At 40.2% G+C, this 13,620-nt stretch overlaps 1 protein-coding gene across 1 annotated transcript in view; it reads right to left on the reverse strand.

Moving 5' to 3' along the window:
• Positions 1 to 13,620, reverse strand: part of LOC113015973 (NACHT, LRR and PYD domains-containing protein 12-like) — a 748,422-nt gene that overhangs the window by 645,091 nt on the left and 89,711 nt on the right. The window lies entirely within an intron of this gene.

A 13,620-nucleotide genomic window follows, 5' to 3' on the forward strand; every position in this document is an offset into this window, starting at 1 on the left:
GGAGAGTCCCAGATAACTGCATAACTATGTTATTCCTGCACCCATAGCAGCAAGTAAGTGAAGGCAGTGATGAGGGCTGATGAGTTCTCAGATCACTCAGTCAGTCTCTGAGCGTCACCTTTATTGTGATCGCGCACTTTAAGCTTTCATGCCTGTATTTTTGCACAATTGTGATAATACTGTATTGAAAGAAATCTGTGCACAGACGAACATGGGGTGGCTTTGCTCAGGTAGTAGAGGAAGGTGCTTCAATCCCCGTCTGCATGCCAAATATCCCTGGGCAAGATACCAACCCAGAGTTGCTCTCCGAATGTGTGTGAACATTACACAGAAAGTGCTTACAGAGAAAAGTGCTTGCGTACACCTGAATGAGGCAAGTTCTTTAAAGTGCTTTGAGTACTATATAAGAACCAGTCCATTTACATCGCCAAAGCACTCAATACTCTCTTTACAAAGTTCTCTGTAGTTTGTTTCTCCAGCACCATATTTGACCGCGGTCAAGTGAGCCCTCACTTAGGACGACACAGTCAAGCCAGCCGCACCTAAAATGTTGTTGCACTATTCTTATGCATATTACGGTACGGGTGCCGACTGGCTTAGAAATGCAGTCTTTTGTGTCCTGACCAGAGATGGGCAGTAACGCGTTACTTGTAATCCGATTACTTTTTTCAAGTAACAAGTAAAGTAAGGGATTACTATTGCAAAAACGATAATTAGATTACCGTTACTTTCCCGTAGGAACGCTGCGTTACTAAAACAGTGATTTTTTTGCGAGAATGTCTCATGACAGTGACGTAAGCAAGTGCAACGTCCGTGACAACAGCTGTGTGCAGATCAACAATGGATAATATATCGAGTGCGGGAGAGAGTATGAGCGTGCAGCGTTTAAAGCGTGGAAGTACTGACCTTACTTTGAGTTTGATTCCATAAAAAGTGACAAAAACATTAGTGTCCATTGTGCGTGGGAAGAAAACTTCTTTTTACGGCGAAAAAACCCCCTAAACTTCCAAGCCAGCACCGAGTGCGCTACGACGTAATGGGAAAGTCACAGAGAAACTCGCGGATTCTTCAACTGACCGCGGCACACCTGCACCAGGGTAAACCTCCGCCTACCCTACTCCTGCTTTACAGGTGAAAATAGAGCCAAAGGACCGCTAGTCTTTGATTTTATTTATTTTCTGCTGTGTTTTACTTGCATCTATTTGAAAGAGTGAGTGTAAACACAAAAAATATTTTATTTTATGTGCTGGAATGGGCAGAAAATAAGTTTAAATATTAAACAAATTTCTTCCAGTCAGAGAATGTTGCATATAATTCAATTTTTGCTTGATGCATAAAGTTAAAAGATTAAAACTAATTAAACAAGTTTTAAAAAGAGACTTTTCCATTTGATTACATTTTATATGATGAATTATGCAGAAAAAGTAGAATTGGGCTGAAAGATCTATCGCTTTATCACCTATTCAGGTTGTAAATCGTGTTTTTAAAATGTAACTAAGTAATTAATTACTTTTGAAAATAGGTAATCAGTAAAGTAACAGGATTACTTTTTGGGGGAAGTAATCAGTAATTAGTTACTGATTACTTTTTTCAAGTAACTTGACCAACTCTGGTCCTGACACTATTGTACTTCACAATCCACTCCCAGTTTTGGTTCATCTCCACTTTTCCACTTTTTCCACTCCACCCTGTGATCCACAGCCCAAATTACTGTACGATTCAGAGAAAATTAACAGTAAAATTTACCCAATTTACTGTACTGTACTCTATATTTTCTCATATTTGAGCTCAGATTACAGGAAAACTGTAAGAGGTGACACTGATATCTCACTAGATTCTGACTCTGGGTGACCCCCACACACCCAAGATTACTGTACGGTTTCTGAGATTGCTTTGTTAACCCTCTCAAGGCAGGCGTTGCAGATATGCAACAGTTAAAAGCTAACAACCTGATCACCCCACATACATATTTCATGAGTTTTTTACTCAGAAGTACCACTGCAGGTATTCTTTTGTGCATTAGCAACAAAAACTTAATTTGAGCCTGAGAGGGTTAAGCATGAGTATGACAAAGGCTAAGAAAATATACTGCCTACAATAATATCAAATTTAAACAACAAATTACAAAATTGCCACACCTGCTGTTATTGCCAGGTGTTCGATAGAGCATTATTTAGTCATAAAAAATACATATCACTGAAATATCATCAGTAAAAGAAACACTCTGTCATGGTCCTGGGTCAGTGACCCAGTGCTTTTAGTTATCATTTTCTAGTTTATTATGATGATGATGATTATTATTATTGTTTGAGTTCTATGTGTGATATTCGGTCTGCCTTTGAGTCTGTGTCTCTGTCTGTCTATGGTGTCACCCCATCTGTTTGTGAAGCTGTCTGTTTAGATCTGTGTCTTGTTTGGTTCCCCGTGTCTGAGTTTCCTGTTTTATTGTGAAGGTCTCTGTCTGATGTGAGTATGTTCAGTTTACATTTCCCCTGTCCCATCAGCTCTGATTTCTCCCAGCCCTCCTGTCTCTCATCCCCTGATTACTGGTGTGTGTGTATTTAAGCCCTGTGTGTTCTCCTGCATGTTGCCGGTTCGTCTGTATTACTCAGTGTATCCACCGTGCCTTCTCCTTGCTTTTCATCGTCATTCTCCTCTGCTCGTTTTCAATCAGGATTGTGCTCTGTAGTTTAGTTGTTTCCCAGTTTAGTTTAGTTCGAGCCCCGTTTGCTGTTTGTCCACATTCTTTTTGTGTTCAATAAATCACCTTCACTTCTCCACGACTGCCTGTGATTGGATCCTCATTTATTCCGCACGGCTCGCCTCGGCAGCCGTGACACACTCACTATGTAAGACATGTTAGCAAATTCAGTTAATAAATAATGTATCAAATCTATACAGATGTTTGAAGGTATAATGCAAAGCATGTTTGTTTCTTATGGCTTACAAATGTGTTTGCCTTTAACATAATTTACATTTCATTTATACAGTTTCACAGACGAAACAAAATAGGTTTCCTGAACTGTTCTTCGTGGCCTAATTTTGAATCCTTCTGAGGGGGATGCATTATCCATGAAGGTGGGCAATTTGTTCGTCGATCTCTGACCCTCGCTGACTCTGACGCCTCCTAATTCTGCTTCCAGCCTCGCTGATTAATTTGTTGTCACTGATGCTGTCACCAGTTGTACACAACATCTGTTTGTCCACCAGTCTAATCTGTAATTCAGGTGAACCCAGAATTACCTGCATCTTTGTAATGTTTCAGAAAATATACACTATATGTTGATGGGCTTTGTCCCACTTTTCTTTCCTTTATAAGTAAGAATCTCTGTGGTTTTAATGACAATTCATATACAGATTGTGGAGGACATTTTATTCAACACTCAAAAAAGTTCCTCACCAGCAGACTGTAGTACAATTTCAGCCCACAGTTAATAAACCCATCCAATGCAGCGTTATCAGAGAAATTATGCAAGTGTTATGTTTGTATGTACTGGTAATCTATTTATCATTTATCATGATTCCTGCTCTGATGATTACTTTCTTCTCCTTCTGTAATTTTAACAGATAAAGGATGTTGAACATTAAGCTCCAAACAGGATGAATGAGGAAGACCACAGAGGAGAATCGTGGATGTAGTGAAAGAATATATGCAGATGGTTTTTTTCCTGGTGGAGGAGCAACTTCTGATACCATCTTAAAGAAAAAACACATAAAATTGAAGAGTAAAAATAATGACAACAATATGTCTAAATTTTTTATTAAGTTTTTAGAGCAAATGCAGTCTTGTCATGGTCAGAGTTGCCCACTCATATTTAACTAATTCAAATACAATTACTCCATTTAAATGCTTATGTTCTAATAAAAGGCATCGTTTAATACTTCTGCCATGACAACCCAAATAAATCAATGAGAGGGAAAGGGCAAGATTAGTCATCAGGCAAGGTTTACTGTTCATTTACCATGCCTTGATAACAGTAAGCTTAACAAAAGAAAAATGTTGGCGACGAGAAAAGGTGTTCTGTCAAAACATCCTACCGTAGCGTAAATTTATAGTCTTGTCTATCAATCCGTCCTAACTTATCAGAATATGCTACCTTACGTGGTTAATGGCTCCGTCGTATAGGTAGCGTGTTCAGATGACCCAATCACACTATTAAAACATGCTTCCTGCTGGGATTTATATAGGTAGCGTGTTCAGATGACCCAATCACACTATTAAAACATGCTTCCTGCTGGGATTTATATAGGTAGCGTGTTCAGATGACCCAATCACACTATTAAAACATGCTTCCTGCTGGGATTTATATAGGTAGCGTGTTCAGATGACCCAATCACACTATTAAAACATGCTTCCTGCTGGGATTTATATAGGTAGCGTGTTCAGATGACCCAATCACACTATTAAAACATGCTTCCTGCTGGGATTTATATAGGTAGCGTGTTCAGATGACCCAATCACACTATTAAAACATGCTTCCTGCTGGGATTTATATAGGTAGCGTGTTCAGATGACCCAATCACACTATTAAAACATGCTTCCTGCTGGGATTTATATAGGTAGCATGTTCAGATGACCCAATCACACTATTAAAACATGCTTCCTGCTTGGATTTATATAGGTAGCATGTTCAGATGACCCAATCACACTATTAAAACATGCTTCCTGCTGGGATTTATATAGGTAGCGTGTTCAGATGGCCAAATCACACTATTAAAACATGCTTCCTGCTGGGATTTATATAGGTAGCGTGTTCAGATGACCCAATCACACTATTAAAACATGCTTCCTGCTGGGATTTATATAGGTAGCGTGTTCAGATGACCCAATCACACTATTAAAACATGCTTCCTGCTGGGATTTATATAGGTAGCGTGTTCAGATGACCCAATCACACTATTAAAACATGCTTCCTGCTTGGATTTATATAGGTAGCGTGTTCAGATGACCCAATCACACTATTAAAACATGCTTCCTGCTGGGATTTATATAGGTAGGGTGTTCAGATGGCCCAATCACACTATTAAAACATGCTTCCTGCTGGGATTTATATAGGTAGCATGTTCAGATGGCCCAATCACACTATTAAAACATGCTTCCTGCTGGGATTTATATAGGTAGCGTGTTCAGATGACCCAATCACACTATTAAAACATGCTTCCTGCTTGGATTTATATAGGTAGCGTGTTCAGATGACCCAATCACACTATTAAAACATGCTTCCTGCTGGGATTTATATAGGTAGGGTGTTCAGATGACTCAATCACACTATTAAAACATGCTTCCTGCTGGGATTTATATAGGTAGCATGTTCAGATGACCCAATCACACTATTAAAACATGCTTCCTGCTGGGATTTATATAGGTAGCATGTTCAGATGACCCAATCACACTATTAAAACATGCTTCCTGCTGGGATTTATATAGGTAGGGTGTTCAGATGACTCAATCACACTATTAAAACATGCTTCCTGCTGGGATTTATATAGGTAGCATGTTCAGATGACCCAATCACACTATTAAAACATGCTTCCTGCTGGGATTTATATAGGTAGCGTGTTCAGATGGCCCAATCACACTATTAAAACATGCTTCCTGCTTGGATTTATATAGGTAGCGTGTTCAGATGACCCAATCACACTATTAAAACATGCTTCCTGCTGGGATTTATATAGGTAGGGTGTTCAGATGACCCAATCACACTATTAAAACATGCTTCCTGCTGGGAATTATATAGGTAGCGTGTTCAGATGGCCAAATCACACTATTAAAACATGCTTCCTGCTGGGATTTATATAGGTAGCATGTTCAGATGACCCAATCACACTATTAAAACATGCTTCCTGCTGGGATTTATATAGGTAGCGTGTTCAGATGACCCAATCACACTATTAAAACATGCTTCCTGCTGGGATTTATATAGGTAGGGTGTTCAGATGACCCAATCACACTATTAAAACATGCTTCCTGCTGGGATTTATATAGGTAGCGTGTTCAGATGACCCAATCACACTATTAAAACATGCTTCCTGCTGGGATTTATATAGGTAGCGTGTTCAGATGACCCAATCACACTATTAAAACATGCTTCCTGCTGGGATTTATATAGGTAGCGTGTTCAGATGACCCAATCACACTATTAAAACATGCTTCCTGCTGGGATTTATATAGGTAGGGTGTTCAGATGACCCAATCACACTATTAAAACATGCTTCCTGCTGGGAATTATATAGGTAGCGTGTTCAGATGGCCAAATCACACTATTAAAACATGCTTCCTGCTGGGATTCATATAGGTAGCGTGTTCAGATGACCCAATCACACTATTAAAACATGCTTCCTGCTGGGATTTATATAGGTAGCGTGTTCAGATGACCCAATCACACTATTAAAACATGCTTCCTGCTGGGATTTATATAGGTAGGGTGTTCAGATGACCCAATCACACTATTAAAACATGCTTCCTGCTGGGATTTATATAGGTAGCGTGTTCAGATGACCCAATCACACTATTAAAACATGCTTCCTGCTGGGATTTATATAGGTAGCGTGTTCAGATGACCCAATCACACTATTAAAACATGCTTCCTGCTGGGATTTATATAGGTAGCGTGTTCAGATGACCCAATCACACTATTAAAACATGCTTCCTGCTGGGATTTATATAGGTAGGGTGTTCAGATGACCCAATCACACTATTAAAACATGCTTCCTGCTTGGATTTATATAGGTAGCGTGTTCAGATGACCCAATCACACTATTAAAACATGCTTCCTGCTGGGATTTATATAGGTAGCGTGTTCAGATGGCCAAATCACACTATTAAAACATGCTTCCTGCTGGGATTTATATAGGTAGCATGTTCAGATGACCCAATCACACTATTAAAACATGCTTCCTGCTGGGATTTATATAGGTAGCGTGTTCAGATGGCCAAATCACACTATTAAAACATGCTTCCTGCTGGGATTTATATAGGTAGCGTGTTCAGATGGCCAAATCACACTATTAAAACATGCTTCCTGCTGGGATTTATATAGGTAGCGTGTTCAGATGACCCAATCACACTATTAAAACATGCTTCCTGCTGGGATTTATATAGGTAGCGTGTTCAGATGACCCAATCACACTATTAAAACATGCTTCCTGCTGGGATTTATATAGGTAGCGTGTTCAGATGGCCAAATCACACTATTAAAACATGCTTCCTGCTGGGATTTATATAGGTAGCGTGTTCAGATGGCCAAATCACACTATTAAAACATGCTTCCTGCTGGGATTTATATAGGTAGCATGTTCAGATGGCCAAATCACACTATTAAAACATGCTTCCTGCTGGGATTTATATAGGTAGCGTGTTCAGATGACCCAATCACACTATTAAAACATGCTTCCTGCTGGGATTTATATAGGTAGCGTGTTCAGATGACCCAATCACACTATTAAAACATGCTTCCTGCTGGGATTTATATAGGTAGCGTGTTCAGATGACCCAATCACACTATTAAAACATGCTTCCTGCTGGGATTTATATAGGTAGCGTGTTCAGATGACCCAATCACACTATTAAAACATGCTTCCTGCTGGGATTTATATAGGTAGCGTGTTCAGATGGCCAAATCACACTATTAAAACATGCTTCCTGCTGGGATTTATATAGGTAGCATGTTCAGATGGCCAAATCACACTATACATAACATAAGTGGTGGCTCATCCGGGATCTTTGGACATTTTAGTGGAGACTGAATGTCAGTTTGTTTTGCTTTTAAGTGGGTGAGTGATGGTGTTCAGTGTAATTGAGCAAACTCCCTTTAGTGTGTTTCAGCTGGGTGACTGTGCTGCCCTTCCATCGAAGCACTTGTTTGTTGTTTTGCTTTATTGTTTTAGTTTGTGTTTGGTGGCTATCCTGGGTGGGGGTACGCTTCAGAGTTTGGTAGGAGACTAAATCTCTGGTCTGCTGCCTGCTCTCGAGTTCGCGTTTAAAGTTGCCTCGAGCCTGGTACACCACTGAAGACTAGGGTAGGGAAAGTAAGGGATTTGTTGTTTTTAGTGTACTTTTGGTTTTGTGTTGTAGCAGGTCAGGTAATCATTTTGGGTTTGACTGTTGTGCTCTTTTGTGTTGGTCACATGTTACTTTTTGTGTGTTCAGTGTGGCAACTTCAGATCCTCATGTAGGGGCATCCATGCTTAAAGATGCCAACTTGCTTCAGAGGAACTTTTAATTTGTTTAGGGGTCCTAGAGGAACCCTTTTAAGGGAGGAGGTGTTACGTCCCTCTGCAGCTTCTAATCGTCTCAGTGTTTTCAGCTGGTGCTAATTGGCCACACCTAGTCAGGTGTGGATAAAAGCATACCTGAGGCAAGCTTCCCAGCAGTGCACTAGTCTTTGCTTTGGTGGTACCAGCCATTTTAGCCAACCTGGTTTTCCATTTTAGGATGAAACCTCTTCTCACCCACACTCTGCTATTCATCTCTGTTTTTATGTTGCGGCTTTTGAGCCGGGTCGTAACACTGAAGATTACAAAGATCAACATTAAGACCAGTCTGTGCATTCAAAGCAGTGACAGAAAAGAGTGTGGGGCATTAACCCCCACTCACTGAAATGGCATCCAAGATGCCTTCATAACTTTAAGAAAAGGAAAAAAAAAGGCAATAAAATGCAACAGCCTTTAAATTTGGTTTTATTTGTAGAGTAAATGTAATAGCGTACATGTTAAATAAACATTTAATTCCCACGAAACATACTAATGATATGGCAGACATCGAAACAGGTAAAAGAAACAATCATATTTATTCATTTTCATTAATTTAAAATACCCTTTACAAAGTATATATATAGAAACATAATCCAACATATGTGGAAAAAAACTGACACCCTGCTTTAAACGCACATATATAAAAGTTACTCTTTTAATAATTTCTACTTTGTTGTCCTGATGACGCAGTCGTTCACCTGCATGTGGTGCAATCCAATTAGGCTGTCAGTAGTACTTCAGGTCTCCCAGCCCTTTGCCAGACAGGAGGAGACACCAACCCCCAGGTAACTCAAACAAAGATGTATTAATATAACATAAAACAGAGCTTTGACCTTGCAAGGTTAATATGTGTGCACGCCATATAAACATTGGAAGGTGTGATGGAAAAATGAATACATTTAATAAAGAAACGATATTGAACAATAAATGGAATATTTTAAAGTAGTGACTGTAAATTAAACTAAAGTGAATCAACGGGTGGTGAGGTGTGGAGCTTACCATGTGTGGCATGCCATCACACATGGCAACTGTCATGACCAACTCAGCGTGGAAACCTGAGATGAACCTAAAAAGTAGAAAACTCAGGGGTTTTTTTTTTTTTAATAATTCTACTTTTTGTTGGCAGTCGCTGTCCTGATGACGCAGTCGTTCACCTGTGGGGGAGAAAACAAAACAAAATTGTCAAAAATGTTAAAGTTACAGTGAAACTTCAAATCCTTGTACAATTCAGTGGTATTTATACTGTAAACTTAATCCCTATGCTGTAAACTGACATGTAACTCTAGGAATCACTCATTTCAGCCACCTTTGCCACCATTTTCCACATTAATTAGAAGAAGAAATGAAATAAATGAATCGATTAGCTCAAAGAAATTCCACTGCAGACGAGTGTTTTGGTGGTTAAACTGCAAAGCAAGCCACGCACATGGTGCAGGCCACTTCTGTGGGCTCTATCAGGGATTTATGTGACTAGTCGACTAATTGTCACTAGTCTGTATCAGACTTACCAGTCGTTCAATCTAATTGTTAACATTTTAATTGATGCCCAATGCTGGTACATTGTGTTCTAAATGTTAGGCAGCGATCTACCACCAGATGGTGCACTGTTGTTGAGAAACGCCATAAATCTATTAATCTACCCTGATCTTCTTGTTAACACTGAGATCGCAGATACACGCAGAGGAAATTAGTTTCCTGAGAGGTGGAAAACCTCTCCTTTAGGAGAGCAGTTAAGTCAATGGGGGAGGGGCTCAGAGTAGAGTCACTACTCCTTCACATCAAAAGGTGACAGCCACCTTGGCCAGGAGGCTGTTCCAGCTGGGCACGTCCTACCAGTAGGAGGCCCCAGCATCCTTGGTCATGCTAGCCAGTTTACATCTATCAGCTGTGGTCAGGAGTAGTCCTTCCTGCTGCCCCCACAACCTGACTAGAAAACAGCTGTATAATGTATTACCTGAATCATTCTCGCCACACTTAGACGTACTTTTAGATTCTCAAATGATTGTCATATTTTAATAGAACATCTTTTGTAGTAATGCATTTTCATTTGTATTTAACAGAATGTGATGAATGGTTTAAGATACCTCTGCGTCTAGTTTGACAGTTTCTATTAATCAGTTCTGAAAATCAACTCAATATCTGAATGTTCCTTAGTTTTACATTAGTTGGTTAGTCTAATTATTTCCCCCTCGATTAGTCGACTAGTAAATAAGACGCCAGGAACATCCCTACTCTTCAGACAAAATGTGAGTATGAATTACACACCAAGGTATTAAAATGGATATGGAGTATGGCTTTGGTTTACCATAAACAGCTGATGTAAGGACATCACTAATGTACTCTGTCCAATGAACACTGGAAACAAGACTGCACTGACCTTGCTGGCAAACCTCAATGAGTTCAGAGTTTCCCCAAAGCTGTCGGGCTCCGGAGCAATGTTAACAAACATCAAGCTGCAAATAAAGACATCCAAAATTAGTGCCAAAGAATAAACAGTCACAATCTGAAGTGATGAGATCAAACGCTGTTAAATATTTTTTGGGGATAAATTCCTTCAGTTTTATGTGTCGTCATTATAAAGATTTGTGATGTCAACAAACTCACGTTTTGCCGTTTCCCCCCCAAACATCCCTGAAGGAGGTACGTGAGCTTCGAGTTCCTGTAAGCTACGTAAGTCTCCTGGAACACAAAGGCCAAAAAAATCATTAATACTGTAAATGTAAAGAAAGCAGGTGTGACATCTAAGACTACAGAAACTGCAGCTGCAGACCTTTTTGGCCAGAGCGGCGATAACGACGCCCAGGTTGGATAGTGAGCTGTTGATGGCGGTCATCTCTTTGAAACGGTCACCCTGAGACTGGCTCTTCACCATTCGCTCACTGCCAGCCAAGTCCACCAGGCACAGAGTGGCTACACACACAGAGAAAACCAACTCTTATAGGAAGCAGTGATCCATTTTTCCTTCCATTAAAGGTAGTTTTAATACTTTACAAAACACTTCTTTTAGCGCTCAGGGGCTCAAACATTAACGTTGAGTCATCAGAGCAGATTTTGCACTGGTTACAGTAACAATAACTAACCAGACTAAATATTATAGATCCAAAAAGAAGAAGCCACATTCCTGATGCTGGTACTTCCAGTGTGATACATTTGCACTTGACATCCCTGCCGGCATTAACTCCCTCAATATCCAGCTGGAAGACTGAGTGGGAGCGAGACGAGCGGTCATTCTGGGCTGTCTGGGCAGTGGAGCGATTCTGATTGGCCAAAGCAATCAGACGGAGAACCTGAGAGGACGAGGGAACGTTTTAAAACATAGAGCATCGATAAAGTTTGATGTATTTTCAAAGTTTGGTAACAATTTGTCAGCAGATTTGAAATTAATTTGTTCTGAGCTACAGATGTCTGTCTGCTGTACCTGATCCTCATTGGAGACCCGCTCATAGGTGAGATTAGTGATTGTCAATTCGTTGCTGGCTGTCTTGCGGATCTCATGCTCAGGTCTCTTGCTGGACTTGCCGGTGAACACAAGGTCCCTCAGGGTCTCATTGTAAATTTCGACGAAGCTCGCTGTGAACGTGAACTGTGAAGTGAGTGGGGGTTAATGCCCCACACTCTTTTCTGTCACTGCTTTGAATGCACAGACTGGTCTTAATGTTGATCTTTGTAATCTTCAGTGTTACGACCCGGCTCAAAAGCCGCAACATAAAAACAGAGATGAATAGCAGAGTGTGGGTGAGAAGAGGTTTCATCCTAAAATGGAAAACCAGGTTGGCTAAAATGGCTGGTGCCACCAAGGCAAAGACTAGTGCACTGCCGGGAAGCTTGCCTCAGGTATGCTTTTATCCACACCTGACTAGGTGTGGCCAATTAGCACCAGCTGAAAACACTGAGACGATTAGAAGCTGCAGAGGGACGTAACATTCAGTATTGATATTTGTAAATGTAAACTATGAGGATTTATTTATTTTTAATTCTTTTCTTTTTTTTTCTTTTTTTCCCTCTTTTTTTCTTTTTCCAAATAAATGTCCCGATTGAGTAATGAAACTAACCCAAAGGAGAATTCTAACAATATTAGACAGGCCATTCAATATGCTTTATCGTGGACAACTCGTGGCTAAAAACCCACACACACACACACACACACACACACACAAACCTCTAATCAAACATGAAAACGGATAATCCAGCTGAAGCTTCAGACAGCCGTCAGACAGTGAAACACTGCCATCTGCTGGACTCGAATAACAAAGACGCTGCTTTGACGGGTGAGGGAGTTTCAACAAGTCTGCAACGACTCAAGCATCAAACTACAGAACTATTCTAGCGGACATGGTGCTCTAATGACTGCTTCATTAACGCAGGTCAGAAAGGATCAAACATATCAATAAATCATAAAACACAAAACGTCTCTTATTGCCCAGGGCTCAGGAAGTGAGTGTGTTCCTTATAGCCTATTAAACCTTAGCAGGTTATTTTGATGTGTTACAGATGAAACAGCTATCCAGTAACATTCAGCTACAAAAACGCTTTTTTATAATTACTTTTTTACAGCTTCGCACTTTTACACAAGTTTTATCATCAGTGTCACAATGGCTGCTGCTAAAACTGAGTACAAGATATTTGTTGGCCTGATTAAAAGGTCTTGATGCGTGCTCAATCATCAGGGAAGTAAATCTCCAAAAGTTGATTCTGTTCTTCTGGACGTAGCGTTTTCAGTCAGAGAAACCAGCCGACTGAAGGAACAATGGGCTGGGAGGTCAGTTCCTTAATCATGATTATGCAAATTCTCATGACCATTGATCAACAACCACTGATCAATGGTCCTGAGTACCATTCACAGAGAGTTGGAGAACGGCTGCAATCACAGCATTGTAAGATGGTGACAGATGTACCCTTAGGCCCCCTCCTTGATTCAGAGAGGGTCTTTCCCTTTTCACGTAAATGGCCTCCTTGACTCCGCCCTCAAACCAGCGTTCATTGCAGTTATTGTTGACAATCACATTGTGTCGTGTAACCATCCAGCTCACATATTCAATGTAAATGATTTGTTGAACTGAAGACATGATGAATGTTCCTGCATTAAAACACATCCAGCCTAGTGTTCTCACTCTCCCTAAATGGATCTGTTACATTAGTGATATATGGGAGTTGTGTTTCAGTCTTTTCCACATGAGGACATTTACATTTAGTTTTTGCTTTACTGATGAGTGGCTGGTTAACCTGCAGTGGTTGAAGTATGTGTCGGTCGTCTGGAAGAGTAGGTGTAGAAGACGTCTTTAATGAATGTAATGCTCTTAAGGTGTCAGTGATTACTGTGAATTCATTATAAAAGTGGATTTCAGTGAATAAAGTGAATAAAGACAG

The sequence above is a fragment of the Astatotilapia calliptera genome, chromosome 3, assembly GCF_964374335.1.
Source record: "Astatotilapia calliptera chromosome 3, fAstCal68.1, whole genome shotgun sequence".
Taxonomy (NCBI): domain Eukaryota; kingdom Metazoa; phylum Chordata; class Actinopteri; order Cichliformes; family Cichlidae; genus Astatotilapia; species Astatotilapia calliptera.